We start from the raw sequence: 13,280 nt of genomic DNA, 5'->3' as shown, positions 1-13,280 counted from the left end.
CACGGGTTCGAATCCTGTTGAAGCCCTGAATTTACGCAGTTTTAAGACTTTAAACTCTAGACGATATGAAAAGTTGTAATAATTCATTATTTGGTTGCACTTAAACCTCGTTAACTCTGTTTTTTTTTTAAGCAACGTGCGTTTTTACTACAGAACTACATGTGAAACAGTTAAGTTCGCTGTACACTAAAACTAATACGGCTAATATAAATAGAACGTTCCACACAACGTTGAGCTCACTGCTGCTTTCATCCGATATTAAATTTGGAAGCTCAAGCAGCCACTACCCATCCGTTACAATTGCAAATTTTCGCATTTTTCCCGTAAGCGTTTTCGCCAGGCGAAATAACTTCAGCGAGAACCCGCCAATGCCAAATTAATGCGCCTGCCCCTTTAGCCCTAAAAACTCCGTTAAATGTTTTTATAGCTTGAAAACACCTTTATGAGACTTTTTTTTCCATCGGAACCTGGCTACCATGGCGCTCGATGGCAACCTCCTTGCCTTACAATCACTTTAACAATCCCGCTCATGGCCTGTCACCACAGGAATAACCAACGCGCAGTGAAAATACAACAGCGGGACGCAATGTGGCCTCGATTACCAGCCACTGTTCTACAAATGAACCTCCGCTGCTGCTCGAAAAGGTGACAGGAAACTTTATAATTGACTAAATTTTGAATTGGTGTGGTTACTTCTGAACTAGGCATTTCCTAAGCTAGACATAACTTCAAAATGCTGTTCTTTCTGAATACAAACGTCCGTATAACATCGGACCATGTCGGTTGTCGGTTAGAATTTAGTTGTCGCTAATCGGTAATTTTTTCCTCGTTTTGTCGGTAGTCGGTAATATTTTTCGCCCCTTTGTCGCTTGTCAGTTAACCCCATTCAGACCCTCTATATTGTGAGATAGCGAAAATATGACAGTTGTTTTGGAGTTTAACGAACGTTTTACTAGCTAGCAATACGAGAAAAAGTAAAGGAGTGTCTCACCTTTCTTCCGTGGTGTACCAGTCTGCAACGCAGGCTACATTCAAATTTGCGTTGAGTAATTAGGTCGTTTCACTGTTTCACTATCAGTGATATTATATAGAGAGAAAACAGGAAATAACTCACAAGAGTCTCTCTAAAACGGACCAGCAATCACCACACGCAAACATGCATATGAGCAGCACGAAAGCAAAGGCGCAATACGGACAAAATCCAGATCCCCGGCGAATAAGGTTTGACTGGAAATGACTCCCGCTATTACGGACTCTCGCTATAACGGACACTAAACGACGCCCCGAGCGTGTCCGCTACAACGAGAGTTGACTGTATAAAGTTGTCACGTACGCATAACTAATTTCATTTAGGGTCTCTGTAAAATGAAGACCGGATGGCGGCGGATGGCAGATGATAAAAGGCGGATAAGAAAAGGCGGATGACAAAATGCGGATACCAAAAAAAAAATAAAAAAAATAAGGAAAGAACTTTTTTAATATATCAATAACTTAATCAATTAAATAATTTAATTAATAAATTAATTAATAAATTGAGAAGTAAATATTAGCACATTCAGTCCAGGAGATGTCTGACAAGAGGAAAGACATCTCCAGGACTGAATGTGCTAATATTTACTTCTCAATTTATTAATCAATTTATCAATTTAATTATTTAATTGATTAAGTTATTGATATATTAAAAGAGTTCTTTCTTTATTTTTTTCAATGTTTTTTTGGTATCCACATTTTGTCATTCGCCTTTTCTTATCCGCCTTTTATCATCCGCCATCCACCATCTGCCATCCGCCATCCGCCATCCGCCATTCGTCATCCGCCATCCGCCATCCGCCATCCGCCATCCGCCATCAGTGCCATCCGGTCCTCCTTTTACAGAGACGCAGGTGAGCACGCTCATAACACTCTGCCGCAATATAGTATAATTCTTGGGAGGAACTACTATAATTATAAATTCGTGAAGAACTAAATATTATCTCATAACGGGCGCTTAAGGTATTAACGTTGAAAATGCATCCTTCTATTCCCGAGATATCAGAACGAGTAGGGTCGCGGAAAAAATCGCCTAAACGCGAACTCGCGTGGATAACGCGCGAGCTTCGTGAGACTTCCCAGCATTCTTTGCTATGACAGTTCGCCATATTGCTGACAGCAAAACATGAAGGAAGAAAAGGTTCTTAATTTACCGTGTTTCCTTGCTTCTCTGTCACTTTTTATTCGCTGGGTATATAATTTTCTATTTATCAGTTGTATCATGTTGATATCGCTGATTTCTTCACAAAGCGCTGGAGTATAGTGTTGGTCAGCGATTCAACTCAAAGACGGTGCAGACTGCAGAGCAGGTAAGCTTCAATTTGCTTTTTTTTTAGGGATTTGATATTGGAAAATACGCGGTTTTATACCCGTAGGGTCCCTTAACAGCTAAACATTATACCCTTAACTTGTCTTTAAAATAGTGTGATGCATTTTAGTTTTTGATAGAACAACATCTGACAAGCATCCCCCCCCCCCCCTGGAAGGGGGAGAGGGAGGGGCGCTCCCATATGAAAGGGGCCCAGGAAGGTGTACTTGGGATTTGAAGTGACAGGGATGATCGAATAATTTTTTGGGGTTTGAAATTTTTGATTCCAGAATTTTGGGTGGGAAAATTGTGCAAGTATAAGTAGGGATGTTTTTGGGTGTTTAAAATAATCTGAAGATATTCGTGGTAGTGCCTTGGCTGCATTATTCTGCGAATTAAGTACAAACAAACATGTTTTGCTGTTAATTTTTGAGGGGTTAATTTTTGATTTAGGGTTTTTTTGGGTTATGTTGGAAGCCCTAGGGATTTTTTTGGGTCTTGATTTTTGCCCCATTCGATCATCTCCGTCAATTGAAATCCAGAGTACCCCCCTGGGGAAGGGGCTGGGATTCTCGTCAGAAATCTTGAATTAAACCTCAAAGGAAGCCATGCAATCTGGGCATTACTAAAGCTTTTTTGACGCCTAAAAGATACCATAAATTGAAACATTTTTATTCAGTAGAGCCAGGCGCGTAGCTGAATTTTTTGTAAGGGTGTTCGTATTGACAGGAATATTTATTAAGGGGGGTTATCCATTGACGCCTGAAGGTTTTACGCACGCACCCACCCCTAAATACCTGGCTCTTTTACGGCTTTGAATGCAAACGCACAAGTGGAAAAAATAAACCATATGCGCAGTAAATTCAGACAAACAAGTAGTTTCTGAAGTAAACTTTTATTAAAACTAGACATGTTGAAAGACCAATTTATGACTTAAAGAGATCATCAGCCTTGATTAATTGATCTCAAACCAAACTAAAGGCAGCGATAAAATTTTATTCACCTCCGCGCGTCATTTTGGAGCTCGCAAAACACGGAGATTTTGTACAAATCCTTAAGAAAAATCGTAAAATAGTCTGGTAAAAGATAGGTTTACAATCTGTACAACTGACTCTGTCATTAATTCAATAACACTTAGCTTTTTTCTTGGTGCAGAAAACCGGTTATTCAAGATGATAAAATTATCTTCAAATCACAGCGGCGTGGAAAAGCATAAAAAACGCTTACAAAATTACAGAATTCAGACTACTAAATCAACACTAGGACCGCTTTCCACGCGTTCCTTTACTATTAATGTTAATAGACATACTCCTTTGTGTATTTTGAAGCACTGTTGTAATTTTCAAAAGCGATAGACATAATTCAAAACAAAGCTAAGCTAGACAATGAAGAAGCAAGTCTCCCGAAAGATTTTGATCTCAGATAACAACACGTGCGCAACAAATCTGTTCTCCTTTAAAAGCCTAAAATTCCGGACTCAAAATGGATTAATGAGAGAACCTTGAAAGAAACTTTGTTTATAATTTATTTTTAGTTCGGATGAAGTCAAGAAATGTGTTAACAAGCGTTACAATATCGAAATTTTTCGAGCCGTGCTGTACTGCACGGCAGAATTAATTATTCACATGTTCATGTTGAAAGCGAAGTTTTAATTTTAGCAGGCAGCTTTTGGAGTCAATTGTACACTAAATGGATTTACCGATCGTTCAAAAAATTACATCCAAGTTCGAAGCAATAACAGTACATTACCATTTCGTTCTCAGAAGACTTGAGAAGCCGCATTTAGTCCGTTTTCAAGTCCGTGATTTGAATTCAAAACACATTTGTAAGCGCCATTACACCATGTCTTCACGGCGGTGGAAGGAAAGATAAATCCTTCATCAACAAGGTTTTAGCACTCTGTACTCCATGGTTTTCCGTTTTAGGGCCACTTTAAAATTCTATAGTGTTTCTCCTTTCCGTTTTAAGTCCCAAAGATGGTATTTTTCTTGTTCAGAATCAAAAACAAGGCCTTGGAAGTTTGTAAATACGTGCCGCGCGGCTCCATGATTTCCATGTACATTTTCAACGCATGGAATAAGACGAAAAACCTTCTTTCTAGGACCCCTAGAGTTCCCTAAATATATGCGCAGAAAACAGATTCTGATTGGTTTATTTGCCCTTATTATCTATAGAACAATAGGAGAACCAAAAAAACTCAAGGGAGGGAGGGAAAGGGCATTTGCCAACACGTGGTTTTCAAGGCCGGCTGAGGCCGGCACAGGCATTTTGGGGGTGGTTTTCGCGCGGCCGGCTATGGCCGGCACAGGCGCCAATGGGTTAATACGAGCGCCGAAGGCGCAAGCCTCTAGGGGGATCTGGGGGCATGTCCCCCCAGAATATTTTGAATCTAGAGGCCCGGAAATGCTATTTTCAGCATTGTGTACGTCAATATTTCAAACTCGATGGAGTGTAAAATAACAGGTATTTTTAGTCATAACAACAATATTTCCGGCGTTTTGTTAACTTGATACATTTATACATACATACCGGCTTAGTACACTAAACGTTTTACAAAAGCTTGATGTGTGCTGCAAAGGTTAAGCCCCCACCCCGGCTCCACCTTCAATGTACTAAAAGCGGCGTCAAATCGTCAATATGCACTAAATACACCATAGTTAGTACTAACTATGAATGCACGTATCACCTGGGTCCCCCGAAATTGTAATCCCCGCATTTTGTTTATTGATACTCCATTTATCAAATCCCGGACGCCTGTTAAGGAAATACTTTTTCAGCAATGGGATTATTTTGACTACATATAATACTAGCTATAGGGCACTAAGATCCATTCTCCTAACAATTTAATACTTTCCCGATACTTTTAGCGTTTTCGTGCAGGGTAATTTAAAAGCTGCAACTCTCAAAGTTTGTTTTCCATTCCCCCACTATTTGCTAAAAGCTAAAAAATCAACAGTTTGTGTTTTCGGTCATCCATTATTGACCTCCAAAGGGGGTTCGTTCGAACCCCTTGAACCCCCCTCCTACGCGCCTGAGAGCCCCGGTAGCTCGAACTCGGATAACTCGAAAACCCCGCTAACTTGAACTGTTTTTCGTTTCCCTTCAGAGTTCGAGTTACCGGGGTTCCACTGTATTATATCTTATGCAACCCTCAACAAGACCATGATGACTGAAAATACTGCCTTTTTAGCCAGTAACACTCTTAGTGAGAGTAGATTGGATTGGAGCAATATGATTTCTTTTCCTACTTTGAATGTTTTAGAGGCAATGATCTTTCAGGGTTATTTTCTTAAAGGACACAATACCTGAGAAAATATGACCGCTAGTCATCTTATATAGAGGCCTTGTCAGGGGGAAATTCCGACAATCGACTCAGCCCAAAAAGTAGCAACAGCACATAAAATAAAATTGCGACAAGGACTAACAATTTTCCTTCAATTCAACTACCAACAGCGACGTGAACTGTGATAAAACAGCGACAATGGGACATATTTAAATTTAGACAAGCAACACTGGATCCCCCCGTGGCATGGCCTCTATATAACATTTGTTTACTCTCAATAACTAATTAAAGACAAGTGCTAATGAGGCCAAGCGATCAAACATTAGACACAAATACCCGGTATTACAAATTAAACATAGGGTTAAAAATCCCAACTGGCAGGAGGCAAACCAGTTGGGTATGTACAAGCATGGCCAAGGAGTTGAACTCAGGTCAACTCCTGGTAGTGGTCAGAATGTGACTTGAACCCAGACTTCGGGATTTCAAGTTCGGTGCCCTAACCACTCAGCCACACTGGCTCCTCCTCTTAAGGTCATTGCCCCGAAATAGAATGGAACATAGATTTTCAACCAAACTTTGCCTACTGGTTGATTACATTAAGGGGACTTACCGGTAAATATTGAGTTAAAAAATCTTGATGATTTGGTAAGTGCAGAATGCAATATGGAACAATTGAAAGTATGATGTTTTATATACCGGTATAACAAAAACCAAATCTAATAATTCTTTTATTATACCTTGTTTTAAAGAAAATGAGGACAAACATTTCAACTGCACTTCTGTTAATCCCTTTGCCGTACGCTCCTGAATGTTTTCTTCTCAAGGTATTCGTGGACTGAACTTTTGTCGATCTTTTTGTGCTTTCTGAGTCTTAATCATCAGGCAATTTTTTAATTTCTTGCTAGGTTGAGAAAGCAAATTGACGAACCATGTAATTACTTCCCTGTGTACAAGATGCCACTCAGCTCTGGTAATCATGCATTGTGTATGCAACGACCTACAGATTTTTGTAGCTTGTTGGTCATACATTTAGTGAGTGAGTTAATTAGTCAGTCAGTCTGAAAATCAGTTGGTTGGTCAGCCATTCAGTCACTTCACCACATCAGACATGAACAGTTGACCAGTTGGCCAGTCAGTCAGACATTTTTCATTCAGATGGATAGTCAGTCAGACATTCTTTATTCAGTTGGCCAGTCAGTCAGTCATTCTTCTTTCTGTTGGCCAGTCAGTCAGACATTCTTCCTTCAGTTAACCAGCCAGTCAGACATTCTTCATTCAGTTGACCAGTCAGTCAGACATTCTTCATTCAGTTAACCAGTCAGTCAGACATTCTTCATTCAGTCAGCCAGTCAGCCAGACATTTTTCATTCAGTTAACCAGTCAGTCAGACATTCTTCATTCAGTCGGCCAGTCAGTCAGACATTCTTCATTCAGTTAACTAGTCAGTCAGACATTCTTCATTCAGTCGGCCAGTCAGTCAGACATTCTTTATTCAGTTGGCCAGTCAGTATTCTTACCATCTCCTAAATCCCCCCCCAACCCACCAACCACCCCCCCCCTTCTTCCCTTCACCCCTCTTTATTTTCCCCTTATCCCCTTGGCCATCTCTCCCTTCTTCTTTCTTTACTTCCGTCATCTTTCTCTCAGGCTCGTCTCTTCTTTAGTTTCTCTAACTTCTTCATTCAGTTGGCCAACCAGACAAACCTGGATTCGGTTGGCCAGTAAGACAGACATTCTTCATTGAGTTGACCAGTTAGACAGACATTCTTCATTCAGTTGGCCAGTCAAACAGACATTCTTCATTCATTTGACCAGTTAGACAGACATTCTTCATTCAGTTAACCAGTCAGTCAGACATTCTTCATTCAGTTGGCCAGTCAGTCAGTCTTCTTCTTTCAGTGGCCAGTCACAACATTCTTCTTCAGTTGGACAGTCAGTCAGACATTCTTCATTCAGTTGGCCAGTCAGTCAGACATTCTTCATTCAGTTGGCCAGTCAGTCAGACATTCTTCATTCAGTTAACCAGTCAGTCAGACATTCTTCATTCAGTTAACCAGTCAGTCAGACATTCTTCATTCAGTTGGCCAATCAGACAAACCTTGATTCAGTTGGCCAGTCAGTCAGACATTCTTCATTAAGTCAGACAGTTACAAGTCAGACATTCTTCATTAAGTCAGACAGTAAGTCAGACATTCTTTATTCAGTTGACCAGTCAGACAGACATTCTTCATTCAGTTGGCTGGTCAGACGGACATTCTTCATTCGGTTGACCTGTCAGTCAGACATTCTTCATTCAAATGAATAGTCAGTCAGACATTCTTCATTCAGTTGGATAGTCAGACAGACTTTCTTCATTCAGTTGGCCAGTCAGTCAGACATTCCTCATTCAGTTGACCAGTCAGTCAGACATTCTTCATTCAGTTGGCCAGTCAGACAGACATTCTTCATTCAGTTGACCAGTCAGTCAGACATTCTTCATTATTTTAGTCGGCCAGTCAGTCAGACATTCTTCATTCCATTTGCCAGTCATTTAGACACTCTTAATTTAGTTGGCCAATCAGACAAACCTTGATTCAGTTGGCCAGTAAGACATAAATTCTTCATTTAGTCAGACAGTAAGTCAGACATTCTTCATTCAGTTGGCCGGTCAGACGGACATTCTTCATTCAGTTGACCTGTCAGTCAGACATTCTTCATTCAGTTGACCAGTCAGACATACATTCTTCATTCAGTTGACCAGTCAGTCAGACATTCTTCATTTAGTCGGCCAGTCAGTCAGACATTCTTCATTCCATTTGCCAGTCAGTCAGACATTCTTCATTTAGTCGGCCAGTCAGTCAGACATTCTTCATTCCATTTGCCAGTCAGTCAGACATTCTTCATTCAGTTGGCCAGTCAGTCAGACATTCTTCATTAAGTCAGACAGTAAGTCAGACATTCTTTATTGAGTTGACCAGTTAGACTTGAGACATTCTTCATTCAGTTGGCCAGTCAGACAGACATTCTTCATTCAGTTGACCTGTCAATCAGACATTCTTCATTCAGTTGACCAGTCAGTCAGACATTTTATCATTCAGTCGGCCAGTCAGTCAGACTTTCTTCATTCCATTTGCCAGTCAGTTAGACATTCTTTATTCAGTTGGCAAGTAAGACAGTCATTCTTCATTACGTCAGACAGTAAGTCAGACATTCTTCATTCAGTTGACCAGTCAGACAGACATTCTTCATTCAGTTGACCAGTCAGTCAGACATTCGTATTTCAGTTGGCCAGTCAGTAAGACATTCTTCTTTTATTTGGCCAGTCAGACAGACATTCTTTATTTAGCTGGACAGTCAGACAAACATTCTTCATTCAGTTAGCCATTCAGTAACTAAAGACATTCTTTATTTAGTTGACCAGTCAGTCAGAAATTCCTCATTCAGCTGGCTTGTCAGACAGACATTCTTCATTCAGTCGGCCAGTCAGACAGACATTCTTCATTCAGTTTGACAGTCAGACAGTCAGTCAGTCCATCAGTTAGTTCAGCAAATGGACTAGTCACCTGATTAATCGGTCAGACAGTCTGTTATGTGCCGGATAATCAGTCAGTGAGTCAGTCGGCCATCAGTCAGTCGGTTGGTTGGTATTTTTATATTTTATATTTGTATATTTATGTTAGTGTCCCCAATTAGCTATTTAGCTAAACACAAATGTCATGTATGTATGTAGTCGATCGATCAGTCGTTTGGCTGGTTGGTCGTTCCTCAGTCAGTCTGTCCCCCTGACAATCAGTCTGTATGTCTGACAGTCAGTTGATATATGGACCAGTCAGTAAAACATTCAGTTGACTGGTATTTCTGACAGTCAGTTGTTGTTTATAAGCCATTTAATTGTTATTAGCAACTCTAACCGTTTTGTTTTACCTTTAGGAATCTGTTCTTTTTCAGAAGAAGTTCACACAGACCTGTAGAACGAGCGATACATTTGAAGGTAACACTTAAATCTTTATTGCTTATAAGATCTGGTTGCGTGACTTTTTAGAAAAAACGCACATGTAGTCACACAAGGCTAATCACGCACGCTCGTAGGCACGCAATGCGTGCAAATGATTATAGCTACATTGGTCTACACGCATTGCTGTCTATGTTGCTGACCAATTATTTTCCTCTTTTCTCTGCGAGTAATCCAAATACACGAATGATTTTGGTGAGCTAATTAATTTCTTTTGAAATAATATATTTTGTTTAGCTTTGCTTCATATAAATAATTCTCTCGCATTGCCATTTTTCCTAGGTGTAATAAAAATCAAGAGAGATTGTCTTTGCTACAAGTTTACAATTCTGAGATGTGGAGCCTCTGGATATTCTATCACACAAGTTCCTGATGCGTTTGCAGTGCACTTTACAGTTTCGGAGGTTAATGTTTGGGGAACATGCTCAAAAATACTTTCTTGGTGTTTTGTTATTTTGTGTACAATATGGCCTTAATTTTTTTTTTTTTTTAGGACAGGCTGCTGTCTGTTAGCGTGTTATTGTGTCTTATATTGTGGTGTGCTTTCCTTCTTTCAGGATAAATATAACAGTGGGAAGTAATAGCAGCACGGCGCCTGGAGTCTTCATTTAATGGTGAGCTTTTTAACGCATATTCGACCAATAATGGAAGTGGCCTTTGACAGTGGCGGACCTAGAGCAGGGCAGGAGCCCATTACCCAGAGCGAGCAACTTCCACACTGCGTCTGTGAAACGGTGTTTTCACAAAAAATAACTGAGGAGAACATGCTACCTATGCAATAACAACGCAAATGGTTAGATATTCTAGTCGTCTCGAATAAGGACGATAAACCGTAGGCATCTTTAGTGTTATGGTCAGCTGGGGACGTAAAAGAACCCACACACTTATCGCAAAGAGTAGGGCATGGAGTTCCCGGTGTTGTGGTCTGGTCTTTGCCCGTTGTACTGTGCTTACTGTGAAATGCTCGGAGATATTATTGGCTGTATAAGCAACTCTGCAAAACCGAGGGTAAACAAAGTGATGATGATGATGATGATGATGATGATGATGATGATGATGATGATGATGATGATGAAGTAAAGTTATTTTTAGATATGATTTTCCCACGAATTGGTTTTAAAAAGCCAATCACAAGCGATTTTGAAATGGACTGTTGGTACTTAACTATACTAAACAGTACCTAGTCCACATGTGAATTTAACATGACGGACACATGTGAGGAATCGTCTTTGGAGTGTCGTTTTAGCATTTCGAGCGATAATTTCAGTATTTCCTTGCAAAGTAGTAGCTGACTTCATCGAAAACAATTATTTTTGCGGTAATGGTAAAAATAAATGCACAAAGAATGTGGAAGTTGTGCGCTCCTGGTAATGGGCTTCTGGGCAGGGGCGCTTTTTCCGCCACTGATTGCATCTGGTTTTTCTCTGATATCAGCAATATTGCACATTGTAATCCTTTAAGTTTCCTGACTTATATGGGTGATAGTTTATTGAAATGTCTATTAATATTTCCAAAAACAAATACATGTACCCTCAGGCAGTAGGGGGTTGCTTAACAGTTTGCTGTACGGAATACCGTTAACGCCCCTCTGTAATAAGACCTCCACTGAAAGTTCATTTGTATCTACTAAGGTGCGTAAATGAGATGCCCATATGAAAGGTTATATTAAACGCAAAGTGTTAAAGGTCTTATTCGATATTTCAGGTGTTAGGGTTGATTATTTATCAGGTAGTACGCGCGCTGTGATTGGTCACTCTTCCCGTGCGCTTAAGTAAAATAGTTTTCCTTTTTCCAGAGCGAAAGAATTACCAAAAATATCTTGTTATCCTCGTTTTCTCGGTCTGAATTGTTAGATCATACGGTTCCTCGTTTTACCCGACGATTTATGCCGTATACATCATACAGTAAAGATCTCGGATTCGATTAACAAGAATGAGAGGTATTACATCATGATTTTACACTAATCAATGCGTTTTTTTTTTAGAATTTCAGTGACGCGCTTCATCATGATGTGAAGAAATGACGAAACAACACTTAAAAGGAGATCAGTGTGCTTCGATCACTATTAAAGCCTGGTTTTTACTAGCGACGCAAGCACAAGCGCGAGGATAATAGCTCTTATTTCTCCGTGAAAACAGCTTTGACGCAAGCAAAAGCACAAGCGCATTGCATTTGGATGCGTGATTGCGCTTGTGTTTGCGCTTGTGCTTGCATCGCTAGTGAAAACCAGGCTAAATAGCGTATACCAGAAAAGTTCAACAGATCATAGTTATAGAACAACGTTGACGATTTTTATCAGATTTTTATTGTTGTCCTTGCTGGAATTTTTACAAATAATTCAACAAGAATTGTAGATTTGTTTAATTCGCTGAAACGTAAGTAAGTATTATGCGTTGAACTTGAGGCAATAAGGAGTTAACTAAAACCTTAAAAAACAGGTCTATTGAAAAAGTCACGTTGCTCGTGCGTGAAAAAATTTTGGTACATTTCGTAGTCGTTCTCACAAAACAACAATATGCAAATTCTGTAAAAGAATTTGGTTGTGTTTTTATTTGAAATTGAACTCAGTCCTTGCATATTAAGCTGAATAGTTCTTAAGGCGTTTAGTCTTAAATAGTTTGTTTCTGAGAAGCATCGATAGTTGTTACATTTTTTTACGTCAAAGAGCAGAGTGAATATTCACCAAGGCAATGCTAAGTTTGCTGTTGACATCAAGGTAGTCGCTCTTACAGTAATTATTGCGTATACACTGAAACTATTTTATTATTGTTGTCTAGATTTTGTCCAGAAAAATAAAACAGAATAAAGTATTTTAAACTTTAAATAATTGTAGCAAGTTTACTTGACTCCATTATGGAAGGCTGTTGTGCAGATGCATTGATACTTACGAGTTACAGAAAAGACAAAATAACGACAAGGACAAGAACCTCAAGTGGTTTTAAGTTGAAGTGTTTTGTTGACACTGTATGTCTAATGCGCATGCGTATCTCCAAAAGAATTACCACAAGGACGGCCAAGTTAGTAACAATAAAGGAAAGTGTTTTCTTTTGAGCGTGGCGGGTGGGGGATGGTGGATGGTATGCATGTCCAATATTCACTCTATTCAGGATATAACTTTTCTCATTTTCAATGGTTAAAATTTGAAAAGTTTATCTTTGCAAAGTGTGTTCGTATTGCGCATGCGTATTGATCCACCCATCTCCCACAAGGATGAAAAAGGTAATGAGCTATTGAAGAATTGATTTTTGAAGGGTAGGTGGTGGGGGTTTGGGATGGTACAAGATAAAAACTGTCCAAAAAGTGTCTTTTGATGTTTGTCTAGAAAGCAGTGTATAAAAAGTGTCTTGATGTTTGTATAGAAAGCAGTGTATTTAAAGTGTACTTTTGATGTTGTTGTTAATGATGTTGAGTAGCAGCATCCCCCACCACCTCGTCCGGGAAAATGACTTACTTTTATGCATAATAAAGTTTCTTGTAATTGTGGTACATTTTTTTGGGAATACGCATGCGCATTACGTATGCCGTGTTCACTCAATATTCGCACATTTTGGACCAAATTCTGATTTTGTTTTTAACGTTTGACATTAGGAAACTAACAAATGTGGTGGTATTGCTTATGTGTACCACAAGGCTGAAAAACGTTACAAGTATAAAAGAGACTGTCACTT

At 39.5% G+C, this 13,280-nt stretch overlaps 1 protein-coding gene and 1 long non-coding RNA gene across 4 annotated transcripts in view; one reads left to right on the top strand and one right to left on the bottom strand.

The window, feature by feature from the left end:
- The window catches only part of LOC144639168 (uncharacterized), a 70,008-nt gene extending 68,989 nt beyond the window's left edge, over positions 1-1,019 (bottom strand). The window contains exon 1 of the mRNA XM_078498431.1: positions 992-1,019. The gene's annotated coding sequence lies outside the window, so the exon portion shown is untranslated. The remainder of the gene's footprint in view (positions 1-991) is intronic.
- Positions 1,020-2,037: 1,018 nt separating this feature from the next.
- On the top strand, positions 2,038-12,201 carry LOC144639211 (uncharacterized). 3 transcript variants are annotated; one of them, XR_013568090.1, is made up of 6 exons: positions 2,038-2,339; positions 6,371-6,591; positions 9,531-9,591; positions 9,895-10,016; positions 10,170-10,226; positions 11,597-12,201. It is a non-coding gene; the product is annotated as an uncharacterized LOC144639211 (long non-coding RNA). The 3 variants fall into 3 exon arrangements; XR_013568089.1 differs by lacking the exons at positions 2,038-2,339; positions 6,371-6,591 and adding an exon at positions 7,589-7,863 and having other exon boundaries at positions 8,199-9,591; XR_013568088.1 differs by lacking the exons at positions 2,038-2,339; positions 6,371-6,591 and having other exon boundaries at positions 7,599-9,591.
- Positions 12,202-13,280: the final 1,079 nt, after the last annotated feature.

Source organism: Oculina patagonica, chromosome 14 (assembly GCF_052425735.1).
Source record: "Oculina patagonica isolate OP01 chromosome 14, crgOcupat, whole genome shotgun sequence".
Classification (NCBI taxonomy): Eukaryota; Metazoa; Cnidaria; class Anthozoa; order Scleractinia; family Oculinidae; genus Oculina; species Oculina patagonica.
The sequence above is the reverse complement of the archived record's forward strand: the minus strand, read 5'-3'. Positions and strand labels throughout refer to the sequence as shown.